The following is a 14,431-nucleotide window of genomic DNA, read 5'->3' on the forward strand; positions in this document are numbered from 1 at the left end:
TGCGGTGGAGATCTCCACGCCAAGCCCGCCGCCCACCGCCCACCTCAGCGCTGCCTCCTGCCCAGCGTTCCTCCACACTGCAGAAAGGAGAGATCCCCTGTGTTGAAAATCATGGAGGAAGGATCCAGAAACCGCCTATCCCCCTACACAAACCTCCGAGACAGCCACTTGAGCACCTGGGGCCCCACCTCCAGTGCACACGCCCAGGGGCTCTCCAGCTCGTCAACCCCTCTGCCGCTCTGAGAGCCAGTCCTGCGCATGCGCGGGCCTCCAAGAATACAATGGGAGCCACTGGGGGGCACCGGGAGGGGGATGGGGATGCGGGGACCAAGGTGTACCTGAGAGGGAGAGCGGGAGCTGGCTGGCACTCTGCAGGCCTTGACTCTGCTCTCCCTGGATGACCAGCAGCTCCTGGAGAAGATCTGCCTTCCCTTGAGGTGGCTCCTCCTGTCCTGAGGAGCACGTTACATGATCTAACATTTGTTTAAAAAGAACAATTAGGGCCGGCCCCGTGGCTTGGCGGTTGGGTGCGCGCGCTCTGATGCTGGCTGCCCGGGTTCGGATCCCGGGAGTGCCCCGAGGCACCACTTCTCCGTCCAACGCGAGGCAGAGTCCCACGTACAGCAACTAGAAGGATGTGAACCTATGACGTACAGCTATCTACTGGGGCTTTGGGGGGAAAAACTGAATAAATAAAATCTTTAAAAAGAACAATGACATCATTAACACCTGATGTGTCGTGTCCCCAGAAGAATTCTCTGCTTCCCCAGAAGACTAGACAGTGAGCAGCTGGGACTGAGTTCTGACCTAGGAAGGAAGGACGCTGAGGGCACAGCTGTCTCCCCTCTGCTGGCTCCTTCCTCTGATCTGTGGCCGTGATGGGGCCACAGCGTTGGGGACTCGTGCAGGTGACAACGCTCACATGTTTGCCCACCATATTACATTTCTTATGGTTGAGTGGTTAAAATGGGAGGCTAGCTGTCAGTTTTTCTGACGATTTCACTTGCAGAAATGTCTTTGGACAAAGAAGTTTGTTTTCTTAATTTCTGATTTTTATAATCAATAACAATAGTTAAAATACTTATTTTCTTAATCTCATTGGCATGCTAAAACAAACAAGTCACTTGGTTTTCACCAAATTGGCCACATTTTCATTAAAACTTTGGAAGTATTGCTGTTTGAGGTAAAGAAAGCATTTGGGAAGAACAATTACCCTTAGATAATATCTTCCCACATAAATGTACAAACACATAGTTATGAGCCGTTCTGAGGGGCCTGGGAAATCCAGTTTGAGGTCTACAATGGATCATCTGAAGTAAGGTTAAATTAGTAATTTTCTGAGGAGTTTGCAAGTAAATATTCACGTCGCCTTCATCAAATAGGTCTGGTGATTTAAACGAAGGTTGAGCTTAATGATAAAAGTTTTCAAGAGACTGAGAAATATTAAGTAAATGTACTTAAAACAAAAAGGTGCAAATCAAAGTAAAGCCCGCCATTATCCTCTTTAAAACAGAGTCACAGTAGCACTATTGTCAAGGTATGAGAAGGAATAGAAATGCTTTATAAAGTCAATTCTTCACTTCTAAAGGACCTAACGTGACATTCTAGAAGTGTCCATAGTCTTTCACTCATCTAGATTAAAATTGCTCAATTTATATTTTAAAGACTAATGAATCTGAGGACAAAATATTCAAGGTCAGTGTTTAATTGTTTTTCATTGTTGCAAAGTACATGGGTATAAAGTGTGGCTGAAATCCATGGTCTTGGAGAAGAAAAATATATAGAACTTATTTATAACTCTCACAGCATGTCCTGACTTAATCCTACAAATATCCCAAGAATAAAGCCTCAGTGAATTCCATTCTGTTCTTAGATATGACATCTTTCATTTCTAATGAATATTCTCAAATAAGGCTCTAGCTAGTAATTATGTTCCTGATGCAAATAGGCAGTAAAAAAGAATCCATGCTTGATTAACTCGGGCTCAAGAGGACTACTTAGAACCAAAATTTGTTTTTTGCTTTGTTTTTCTTTATCGATTTCTTTCTTTCTCCTCAGTGGAGTCGGCAGATAAATGACACAGAAAGCTGAGAGACTGGAGGGCAGGGTCTTGAGGAATGTAGGATTTCCTAATCTTCCAGATCTTTTTTATCTTTAAAATTCTGTGATTTTTGCTATTTACATAGGGGTTCATTTTTTTCATTATTTCTCATAGTGATCATAATAGTGAGACTAACAAAACTTAGCACCTGTGGAACATTTTTCGTCGTAAAAATTTATGTCATTCTGACAACTGTTAATATTTTAAAAAGCCACTAAGAGATAACCTGATGCTCAGAGGATTATTAGGGTGGTGAGATTGTTCTGTACATAATGGTGGCTACATGTCACTATATGTGTGTCAAAACTCATGTAACTGTACAACACAAAGAGTGACCCTTAATCTAGGGACTGTAGTTCATAATGTGGGAGATCAAGATTTGGCCACCCTGAAATCTATCTCTTTACCTTGGTTGTTTTCTCTGAGGACATTTGACCTCCCCCACTAACTGCCTAAAGAATTTGACATAGTAACTCCTTCCTGGAACAGATCTTCTGTCTGATGGTTGCAATATAATGTATAATAGATGTTACAATAGAAAAGGCACCAACAAGCCCATCTTCTCAGAAGTTCTGTCTCTGGCCACATTCTTTGGATGGTCCTGTAAGGAGTTGCCAGATAGACATTTACATTTATAAGGGAAATCTCCATTTGTAAAGGTATCTCCCTCTCTGTATTTGGGAAGAGGGGGGATGACCTCATTCCTAGAAACTTATCAATGTGAAAAATGAGCCCTTAAATCTGCATAATAACCTTACTCTTGTTTACTGTGCTTTAGTGGTAATCTCCTGTAACTGATTCCCCTCACCCCCAACATCCTCCTTTGTCATTAGCTGAACATGGTATTTAAGACGAGAATTTCTGCTATTGTGTTGAGAAACGCAGTGTCCCTGCTTTCTCCCATGTATACATGTTATTAAACTTGGTATTATTTTCTCCTGCTAACCTGTCTTGTTAATTATTTGGGCAGCCATAAGAACCTTAAGGAAAAGGGCAGAGGGAGATTCTCTCTCACTTCCCCAACAATAACAATGTTTCAATATTGTTCATTCATTGTAACAAACGTATCACACTAATGCAAGGTGTTAATAACAGGGGAGATGGCGCTTGGGAGAGAAGGGAGAGGCAGTACGGTGGGTGTATGGAGCTCTATGTACTGTGGGAGATCAAGATTTGGCCACCCTGAAATATATCTCTTTACCTTGATTGTTTTCTCTGAGGGACATTTGACCTCCCCCACTAACTGCCTAAAGAATTTGACATGGTGGCTCCTTCCTGGAACAGATCTTCTATCATGATGGCTGTAAAGATAATGTAGGATAGAGGTTACAATAGGAAAGGCACCAAGCCTCCTTTATCAAAAACTCTGTGTCTCCCTGACCACATTATCTATAGATGACCCTGAAAAGAATTGTTTTCCTGCCCTCTGAAGTCCCAAGCCACTACCCGCCCCCAACACGCTCCTCGCCTTTAGCTGCGATACTTAAGCAAGCAGCTTAGACAGAGGGACGAGTTGCTCATTTCTGAGTTTCTCCCATGTATAAATGTTATTAAACTTGGTATTATTTTCTCCTGCTAACCTGTCTTGTTAATTATTTGGCCAGCCATAAGAACCTTAAGGAAAAGGGCAGAGGGAGACTCTCTCCCTCCCCCGACATGCTATCTGTTCAATTCTCTGTGAATCTAAAACAGTATTGTTAAGAATAAAGTGTTTAAAGATTTTTTGAAAGGCACCGAAAGGTGAGCTAACACTGTAGGGCATCTATTTTGTGCAAAAGGGCAAGGAAGAAGAAGTTGAAATGATTTAAAAAGTTCACCTTGTGACAGTTTAAATTGTGGTGTGTTTCTGAAGCCTTAGACAAGGGCAGGACATCGAATTTGAGACAGGAATGAAATAAAGGAGAAGGTAGACATCAGCGTGATCAGACCTGATCAATTAATATTTAGGACAAGTTACTATATTGGATGGATTTGTTTTTATTTTCTTTGCTTTTTAGAAACCTTACACCTTTCTATGAAAGCCACACGTGCACAGTATCAACAGGTTTGTTTCTTACTGAGCGGCACCTGCTTCTCTCCCTCTGCATCTTCTATTCCTTCCCCCGCCTCTCACTACCTCTGACTGACGGTCGCTGTGTCTATCTCCCTTCCTTACTCTCCCTCTCTCCTATTTTTTTTTTCTTTATCTTTGTGTTTCTTTCTCCTCTAACACATCAGACTAACCATAACCTTCCTGGTCATTGTTTAGTTCCACTGAAGGATCTCAGTGGTTTCCATCAAGAACTGAGAGATCAGTGTTCTGGGAATAATTTCTCTATTTCAGCTACTTCTCCACCCTCAATCTGAAGCAGGAAAATTTCTTGAACTTTGAACCAATATTTTATATTTTTTTTCTTTTTTGAATCCAAATTTCAGAGCTCCTGGTCATATTGGAAAAATTCCTGAAGAAGGCTGCCTGGAGTTGAGCCGATAGTTCTTCCTATGGCCATAAAAAAGAATCCTTATTTTGGCCATAGGGCCTCAGGAGAAGCCCTCGTGAGAGAGGAATCCTTGCTAACCCTATGTTGTACCTAGGACTGGCTTCTCCTAAGACAGTGGTTCTCGAACTCCAGTGTGCATTAGAACTGTGGGGAGGTCCCCTACAACACAGAATGCTGAGCCCATCCCACAATTTGTGATCCAGTAGGATGGCGGACCCAAGAATTTACATCTCTGATCATTTCCCAGGTGATACTGCTGACCAGCTACACATTGAGAACCACCGGCTTAGAAACCTTAGGTTTCAAAGGATGCTTTGCTTGAGCAGACAGCCAAAACTATCAAAATCTTAATCAAGATTCACAAACAACTTCAATGTGTTGGCATTTGGATCTAGAGGCTCCTGAATTTTCAGGGGCTAAAGCAAAGATTACTCTGAGTTCAAGGTTTATGACTCTCCTAAGTGTTGCCCAATTCCTTTGCTTGCTTCCCTCGACCCCTACTTGGCTAGGAAAGAATATTAAAAACAAAGCCAGCTTTGATTATTTAATCTTCAGTCAATTCAGACATTTTTGAGGAAGATTTTTTTGACAGAATAGCCAACTTTCTTTTATCTACACTATTGGAAACAAATTATTAGTGATAACAATGGTTATTTATTGAGGACCTAATATGTCTCAAGCCCTTTACAGACTTATTGCTCTGCTTCTCAGAACCCTACGGCATCCCAGGTGTGTTTACTGTTTCTCTACCACTCCTCTAATGAACCCCCCAGACCACACATATTTAACTTCACCATGCCTTCTCTCATTTAATTTAGCAGTAGATTAAAATTAAAGAAAAAACTGGAAGGGGTCTTGAGCCCCAGCAGGAGAAGGTCTAAAGTCTATCCAGGACAAATGGCTTAATGTTGGTTTCTGAGAAGTTTCCAGGGACGATAACTCCACAACCTCCAGAAATCAGTTCTGATATCTCTAATCAATGATATACATTAATTAATTGGTTTTTTATTGATTGGTTGATTGTCTGCTATATTACTTTGCCATATAATAAAATTTTTTTGTGTGTTATTTAAATAATTTTCACTTTATATCCACTTTTTAAATTTAGCCTTCTCTGGACTTCCTCATACATTGAAGATGGTAATTGTCACCTATTAGCATTTTCCTCTTCTGTTTAGATCACCTCAGTTTCTTTACTGTATTAAAAATATTTAATAAGGCCGGCCCCATGGCTTAGCGGTTAAGTGCGTGTGCTCCGCTGCTGGTGGCCCGGGTTCGGATCCCGGGCACGCACCGACGCACAGCTTCTCCAGCCATGCTGAGGCCTCGTCCCACATACAGCAACTAGAAGGATGTGCAGCTATGACATACAACTATCTACTGGGGCTTTGGGGGAAAAAAATAAATAAATAAAATTATAAAAAATATATATAAATATTTAATGTGTTGTGCTTTTTTTCTCCAGTTCTTCTCTAGGTTCAATTTATTGGGTAGTATAGTGGAAAGATGACTTCAGAGGCCCTGTGTGGTAAAGAATCATCTTTGTACTGTATTCAATGTGAATAAAATCTATATTAGTTTTGTGTTCAGTCTAATCTGGAATCTGAACCTTTCTTCCTCCCTCCCTCTATTGTCTGGAATAGTTAATAATCCCAGACTTAGAGTTTTGCTTGTGGAAAGTGTTTCTTGTTCTTGTTGGTTAGATGGTTTGACCATCTAACAATTCAATTTATTTAGTAGATATGTCAGTTTTCCTATTTTATGTTTTTTTGTGTGTCAGTTTCAGTATATGGATTTTTTATAAAGTGAATTTTGACCTTTGCTGTCTAATTCATAGTGCTAAGTATTTCACAAAATGGTGTATCTCGTTAAGATCTAAGCACTCTGTAGAGAATACTTCTTATTTGATTTCTGATACTGGTCATTTGTGTTTCATTTCTTTTTCTTTTCCTTAATCAGTTTTGCTAGTGGTTTATTAACATTATTAATATTTTAAAAATAACTTTTAGCCTGATTTATTTCTTTAGTATTTTTCTATTTCATTGATTCTTATCTTTATTATTGTTTCCTATCTGTATTTTTTCCAGTGTTATTCTCTTTTAATTCTTGAGACAGAAGCTGAGATTGTGGATTTCCTGTCTTTCTTCCATACTCATACATTCATTTAAGGCTACACACAGATGTAGCTGGTATCTCTTGTCTTCCCTAGTGTATTTCTAAACTCTGTGCTGCAAGCCATGTCTGCCCCATAGTGTCTCCAGCCCATGATCTGCAACCATGCCAGCCTTTGTGTGTCTCCATCCCTCTACCTGAAGCTCATATCTTGTGTCGAGTGTCACCATCTCATATGACTGCAGCCCATGTCTGCCCTTTTGTTTTGTCAAGATTTTCTCTCCCCTCTGTCCATACCACCTCTCAAAAGTCTCCATTCCTTGTTCCTGTAGCCCTTGCCAACCCATATGAGTCTCCATCCCCTCTCTCTAAAACCCATGTCAGACAACTAATGTCATTCTCTCACTTACCTGCAGCGCATATATTTTCCTCGAGTGTCTCTATCTCCTGTGCCCACATTTTATACCAGACCTCACATGTCTCTCTCACTCCATGTGTCTGCATCCCTTTCCATCCCTGAGTGTGCCTGTCCGCTGTGCTTCAGCCCATGCCAGCTCGTGTTTGTCTACATTCTCTGTGCCTCCAGCCTATCTAGACAACCAGTGTTTTCATTTACTGTTCCTCTAGCCCCTGTCTGAACTCGTGTGTTTCCTTACCCTGTGCCTGTAGCCCATGTGTGCCTCAAGTGTCTTCACTCAGTGTCCCACGCTTGGGTGTCATTCACTTGTTAAAGGACATATTGGTTCCTTCTAGGTTTTGGCCACTGTGAATAAAGCTGCTTTTTAGATGTTCTTAGGGGTCTGTGTGTGGATGTATATTTTCACAGTAGTTGGAGAAATACACTGCTGCACAATTGGTGCACCATATAGTGACACTATATTTAGCTTCACAAGAATTAGCAAGATGTCTTCTTAAGAGGTTGTACTGTGTGTATTCCCATCAGCAGTGAATGAGATTTCCTATTGTCCTACATCCTCACCAGTAATTGGTATTGTCAGTTTTTGGTTTTTAGCTATTCTACTAGAAGAGTAGAGTATCTCATTGGTGTTTTAATTTGCTTTTTCTTGATGCACAATGGATTTTATTTTCCAATAATTTCTTGTTGTTGAGAAATTTATATTTGCTTATTTGCCATGTATATATATATTTTTGGTAACTTGTCTATTCATATTTTGGTCTATTTATTTTAATTTGGGGAGTTTGTTTTCTTGTTGCAGTATTTGATTGGTTCTTTGAATATTTTGCATGCAGGTCTTTCTGCAGATATGTGTTTTACAAATGTATTATCCTAGTCAGGAGTTTGTATTTCCACTCTGTGAATGCTGTCTTTCCCAGATTGGACAGTTTAAATTTAACCAAGTCCACCTGATCAATTAGTTTCTTCATGGATTGTGCTTTTTGTCTTGTATATGAAAACTAATCATCAAACTATAAATCATGAAGGTTTTCTCCTGTTTCCCAGTATGATTTTTACAGTTTTGCATTTTATATTTAAGTTGATGAGTGATTTTGAGTAAATTTATGTCTAAGGTGCAAAGTTGGTGTCTTTGTTCATTTATTTCCATAGGGTAGTCCTTTTGTATCATCACCATGGTTGATGATGACTAGAGACTAAAAGACTAAAGACCTAAAAGACTATTATTTTTTATGTTGGAGTGCATTTATTGTCTTGACCAAGATCAATTTGTCTGTATTTTCAGAGGTCTATGTGTGGACTTTCCATGCTTTTTCATTTACTTCTGTGTCTATTCATTTTATTTTTTATTTTTTATTTATTTTTTAATTTTTATTTATTTATTTTTCCCCCAAAGCCCCAGTAGATAGTTGTATGTCACAGCTGCACATCCTTCCTGTTGCTGCACGTGGGACACCGCCCCAGCATGGCCGGAAAAGCAGTGCGTAGGGGCGCCCCTGGGATCCGAACCTGGGCTGCCTGCAGCAGAGAGCACGCACCCAACCACCAAGCCATGGGGCCGGCCCTATTCTTTTTAAAATATCAGGGTTCAGATCCCTGGCCTGCACCGACGCACGGCTTCTCTGGCCATGCTGAGGCTGCATCCCACATACAGCAACTAGAAGGACGTGCAGCTATGACATACAACTATCTACTGGGGCTTTGGGGGAAAAAATAAATAAATGAAATTAAAAAAAAAGTAATTCAGAACAAAAACCACCATCCTAGTTGATGAATATTTAATGGGGACTCTGTCAGTCCCAGAGCTGCTGACAGAGGCAGTTCCCAAAGCTCCAGCAGGTCCCGGGAGAGGACAGCGCTGGTAATCAGTGTCGTCAGAGTTTGGATGAGGCGTGGTCATTCTGTGGATGTTAGAACTGAGTGGAGTGCTCAAATGCAGCCCAGTGACTCTAGACCTGAGCCCGGCTCAGAAGCCAGTTGACTTGTCATTCGCTCTGAGCATGGTGTCTTCCCTCTGCTCGTGCCCCTTTTTGCCATTTCTCATGCTTCTCCTGACTCTTTCTCTTTCCTACACCTTCTTTCTTATTTTTTCTCTCTTTCTTACTTTTACTCTCTATTATATTCCTTCTCCTTATCAATTTTTTCTTCCTTCTCTTATTGTTCTCATTCATTTTCTTTTTACTTTGTAGTACAGTTACTCTGTACATCACGTTCATCTTAAAATCTTGACCCTCTACAACTTTTATACTTCAGCTAGCTATTTTGAAGAAAGTGTTTTGATAAATTTCTCTTAGATGTTATAACATGCTGATTCAAGGAGATAAAAACTATCACGAAAGGGATGGGGATGGAGAATGAATTCAGTTCAGGTAGCCATGGAATTAGACAGAGGGAAACTGAGAGCTTAGGTGTGGGTGTTCAAAATATTTCTTGATACATCTTTGTAGTTCATTGGTGTGGTAAACTGCACACAGTCTTATTTACTGTTGGAGCCCAGAAGTTTGCTCCTCTGGGCAGGTCAGCAGGTCTCGCTCGGCCTATAGAAAAGAAGCTAGGAAACACTGCCTGCATTTCTAATGTAAAGAACTGTTCGTGTTCCACCAGGAGATCTTTTGGGCTCTTCCCTGCACTATCTGAATAGAAAAAGAGGAAGAGAAGCTTTTCTCCATCTGCACAAAACCGGGACCTTATCTTGAGTTTGAGAGGATTTGCATGTGACTGAAAACAAAGTGTTCCCAAGTTTGGATTTGCTTTAACAAGATCTATTGGCTGGCTTTGATGTTAAAGGTCTTTATTCAAAATTGGCTACCTCTAGTGTTAAGTTCAGAGTTGAGATTTGTGAGTATAAGAAAGAAAAATCCCTTTTTGATTAACTCAGTGAAACACAATATTTGGGAAAATGGTTATATTTGATGGCCACTTGTTAATATTCTTTTGCCACAGTGACATCTGTTGGTAATTGACTACTTCATGCTATTCTCCATGATTTCTGTTTGAAAGACACACCCTGAGATTGATAAATAAATGGCAAGCAATAGGATATATTTGAGCATATGAGGAAGCCACTTGAGGTAAATCTAATTCAGCCTGAGTTTGTTTTTCCAAAAGGGCCTGCAACCTGCATTGTGTATCTGCTTTGTCATGTGTCAAAGAGAAGAGTAAATTCCCTTAAGATAAGGATGCAGCTTCCCCCTCATTGGCATTGCCTTATGGATAAGCATTTCTCCCTAAGCTGGGATTATACTGCTGCACTCATCCTGTGACCACCCAGCTCCAGACAACAGACCTGACACCAGCCATGCCCATGGAGACAGCAGACCTGCTCCCTGTTGTGTCCATCAATAGCTATTCTGGCAGGGCAACCTGGCATGGTGATCTTGTGGCTATTGTAAAAGGTACATTACAATCCTATGTGATACATGCTCTTTGATGATACATAACCACTCTATACATCCCACTTCTTCAGTGCCCTTCCTTCCTTATGGAAGGAAGGCCCAGGGCCATGGTCCTCAAAACTTGGCTCATAATAAATTCACCCCAATTTTGATTTATACATTGGTTACAGATTATTGACGTAGACATTTCTTGGTGTAGTCATGGCAGGATTTCAGAGAAACCCACCAGAGACCACCTGGAATCTACACTGAACTGGCATTGGGTACCAATAGGGGCCCATTGTGTCCTCCAGATTACTGCATTCTTCAGGTGACCCCAGTGAGTTCTCCTGAAACTTAGACCTCTTTATTTTAAGTCCACGCTCCAGAGTGTATTCAAGCTGTTTTCAAGCCTTAAGGCTAGATGTCTTGTCGGGGGAAGAGGGAGAATCTCCTTCTGCCATTTTCCTTAAGGTTCTTATGGCTGGCCAAATAATTAACAAGACAGGTTAGCAGGAGAAAATAATACCAAGTTTAATAACATGTATACATGGGAGAAACTCAGAAATGAGCAACTCGCCCCTCTGTCTAAGCTGCTTGCTTAAGTATTGCAGCTAAAGGTGAGGAACGTGTTGGGGGTGGGTAGTGGCCTGGGACTTCAGAGGGCAGGAGGACAATTCTTTTCAGGGTCATCTATAGATAATGTGGTCAGGGAGAGACAAAGTTTTTGATAAAAGAGGCTTGGTGCCTTTCTTATTATAACCTCTATCCTACATTATCCTTACAGCCGTCATGATAGATCTGTTCCAGGAAGGAGCCACCATGTCAAATTCTTTAGGCAGTTAGTGGGGGAGGTCAAATGTCCCTCAGAGAAAACAATCAAGGTAAAGAGATATATTTTAGGATGGCCAAATCTTGATCTCCCACAGTCTTAAGGGGGTGCTGGTACATTCTCTAGGTCAGAGGAACCTAGGGAGGAATTCCTAGGAAAGAGAAATGTAAAGGGAATTTCATAGGCCTGGGGAGCCTAGGGGGAACTTTTGGAGTGAATGGGGCAGGGTGACTTATTAATATGGCTTAAAATTGGGAAGAATTATGTTTATAAAGTATGAACAAAACTGCTTGATAGAGAAATGAGAGACTGAATCTGTTCAGCTCCGAAGAAAAGGGACATTGTTCCTCCCGACCTTTCATGAATTCTCAGGCAACTGAGAATCTCAACGGGGGTGTCAGAGGCGAACACCACGACGTGTAACGGTCCTTCCTATAGGGAGCTCCACTATCATTCATGTTAATTAATCACAGGTTCGTCCGGGGACGCACACAGGAGGGTTGGTCACCCGGGCTCCAAACCCCCATGGCAGTACCTAGACTGCGGGTGGGAGAAACCGAGGCACGTAAGAGAGTGATTACGACCTTTCTTTAGCGAGAAACACTCACAAGCAGTACACTCCTGACCCACTACACAGTCCCTAGAAATTGTTCAGACTTTGTAGCAAAATAAAAGAAAAGAAAAGCAGGAAATTGAGTTTGCTGGACCGTTCCCGGCTGGGCGGCCTGGCCTCTGAACCCAGGAGACTTGCCCAAGTGCTAAGACAGCAGGGGGACTAAGACTGAAAGAAAAAAAAAAAGGTTAAGAAGATTTCTGCAGATAGAAACTAATAAATTTTCTAAAACAGTGGCTATAAAATCTTTGTTGCATTTGTCTGTTCTTTATGTGTGTGTCTCTACATGTATGTTATATGTGTGTGATATCTTACCTCCGGAGGGTATGGTCAAAATCCAGAGGTCTATTCAATTAACTTGAAGTAAGCACTTACAAAAGTTGTTTCTAAATCCAAATATTTTTCCAGTTAACGTGATATGAAATAATCTTTGGTAAATAAAAGCTTATTTAAGCGTGTTAGTTTTCAGCATTGGATATAATGCAGATATGCAGCCTTTATTCATCAAATAAACTGATGTTATTTCTATTACAAAACTGGTCTCAAAAATAGTAAATGATGGCTAATATTATCTAATGTCTCATAAAGTCTTGTAGGCAATCTAAATAATTATTGAGGGGCCGCCCGTGGCTTGGCGGTTAAGTGTGCGTGCTCCACTGCTGGTGACTCGGGTTCAGATCCCGGGTGCGCACCGATGCACCGCTTGTCAGGCCATGCTGTGGCAGCGTCCCATATAAAGTGGGGGAAGATAGGCACAGATGTTAGCCCAGGGCCAGTCTTCGTCAGCAAAAACAGGAAGATTAGCATGGAAGTTAGCTGAGGGCTGATCTTCCTCAGAAAAAAAAAATTCATTGAGTATCTAGGTCATTTCCAAATAAGATAAAATATTGGACATTGATTGCTAAATATAGGTTTATCTACTTTTGGCTTATTACAGAAAAACTAAAAGGTGTTTTGGGTCTATTGGTAAACATGTCTTGTGTTTTATTTAGAAGATTGTACGATAAGGTAACATGTTTCCCAAAATTATAAAAAGTGTCCATATAAATTTGTCAAGCCACGAAATGCTAAGGTAAAAGAAATTTTATAATTGCTTACTTAGTTTTTACTTAAAAATTAATGTTTCTAAGGGTTAAAAATTTCTAATATGTGATTAAGCTACTAAAAAATTAAGAAAAATATGTTTGTATTCAAGGAGAGTAAGATGTGTGTTTTCATTAAGAAGATATGAAAAATGGAAATATTTTTGTTTGGTTAGGAAAGATAAATTTGCCCTGAAAAGTACTAGAAGGAAAAAAAAAGAGCACATGGCACAAATTCTGAATGTAAACAAAAAGTTATAGAAGGTTTGTTGAAGAGAAACCCTGAGGAGTTTTATACACGGTCAAGTTGGCTAAGATTAAACTAAATCCAATTAAGTAAATGATTTTTAATATCAAAAGTAAGCTGGTACAAAATTCAAATTTGGTCTTCTTCCTTTTAAAAGGATAATTTTATTCTACTCTTTTTTTTCTTCCCCCAAAGCCCCAGTAGATACTTGTACGTCATAGTTGCACATCCTTCTAGTTGCTGTATGTGGGACGTGGCCTCAGCATGGCTGGAGAAGCAGTGCGTCGGTGCGCGCCTGGGATCCGAACCAGGGCTGCCAGCAGTGGAGCGTGCGCACTCAACCGCTAAGCCACAGGGCCGGCCCTATTCTACTCTTAATCTACTCTTGATAGAGGTTATTACATAAAAAGATTTTTCTTCACCTTTGAGTTAAGTTTATCTAAAGAACAGAAATCTGTTTTGTTAAGGTAATTTCCTATGTTCAAAAGACTGAGGTTTCTCTATTAAGGTCTTTTTGACTGTTTAACTGCTGTTTGTTAACTAAGCATGGTTTCACTGCGACAAGAGCAGCAACTCCTTGATCTTGTCTGACCAAGTGTTTAAAACCCTTCTATATTTTTGACAATCTCCCCAAAATTCATATCCTAAATAAAGTCTGTCTAATAACTTTTTTCTTTGAGAATTTTCAAAGGGCCCTGGCAATTCTCAAGAAAATTTTATCTCTTCCTATAAAGAGGGAGATACTAAACTAATTAGACTTGTTAAGTATGCTAAATTGCACGGGCAGCATTGTCAAGTAAATGAGAAAACTTCTTAGGTTATACTGCATAGGTAAATATTACTCACTATTTTAACCCTGCTATCTTGCTTCCAACATTACAAGAGGAAGGACCACGACTGCATTCTATTTAATTTGGTTTACAGATGGGTCTTACTTAAGTGATAAGCAAGATATTACCAAGCTGGATATGCTGTCCAGCCTCGAGAATGCCTGTGTGGGGGAAGAGGGAGAATCCCCCTCTGCCTTTTCCCTTAAGGTTCTTATGGCTGGCCAAATAATTAACAAGACAGGTTAGCAGGAGAAAATAATACCAAATATAATAACATGTACACATGGGAGAAACCAGGGACAATGCGTTTCTCAACACAATAGCAGAAATTCTGATCTTAAATAC

The 14,431-nt window shown here is 40.5% G+C and overlaps 1 long non-coding RNA gene across 1 annotated transcript in view; it reads right to left on the bottom strand.

The window, feature by feature from the left end:
- LOC147913067 (uncharacterized) overlaps window positions 1-14,431 on the bottom strand; it is a 151,020-nt gene that overhangs the window by 84,646 nt on the left and 51,943 nt on the right. The window lies entirely within an intron of this gene.

Source organism: Ceratotherium simum, chromosome 30 (genome assembly GCF_057802395.1).
Source record: "Ceratotherium simum simum isolate JZ-2026a chromosome 30, ASM5780239v1, whole genome shotgun sequence".
Classification (NCBI taxonomy): domain Eukaryota; kingdom Metazoa; phylum Chordata; class Mammalia; order Perissodactyla; family Rhinocerotidae; genus Ceratotherium; species Ceratotherium simum.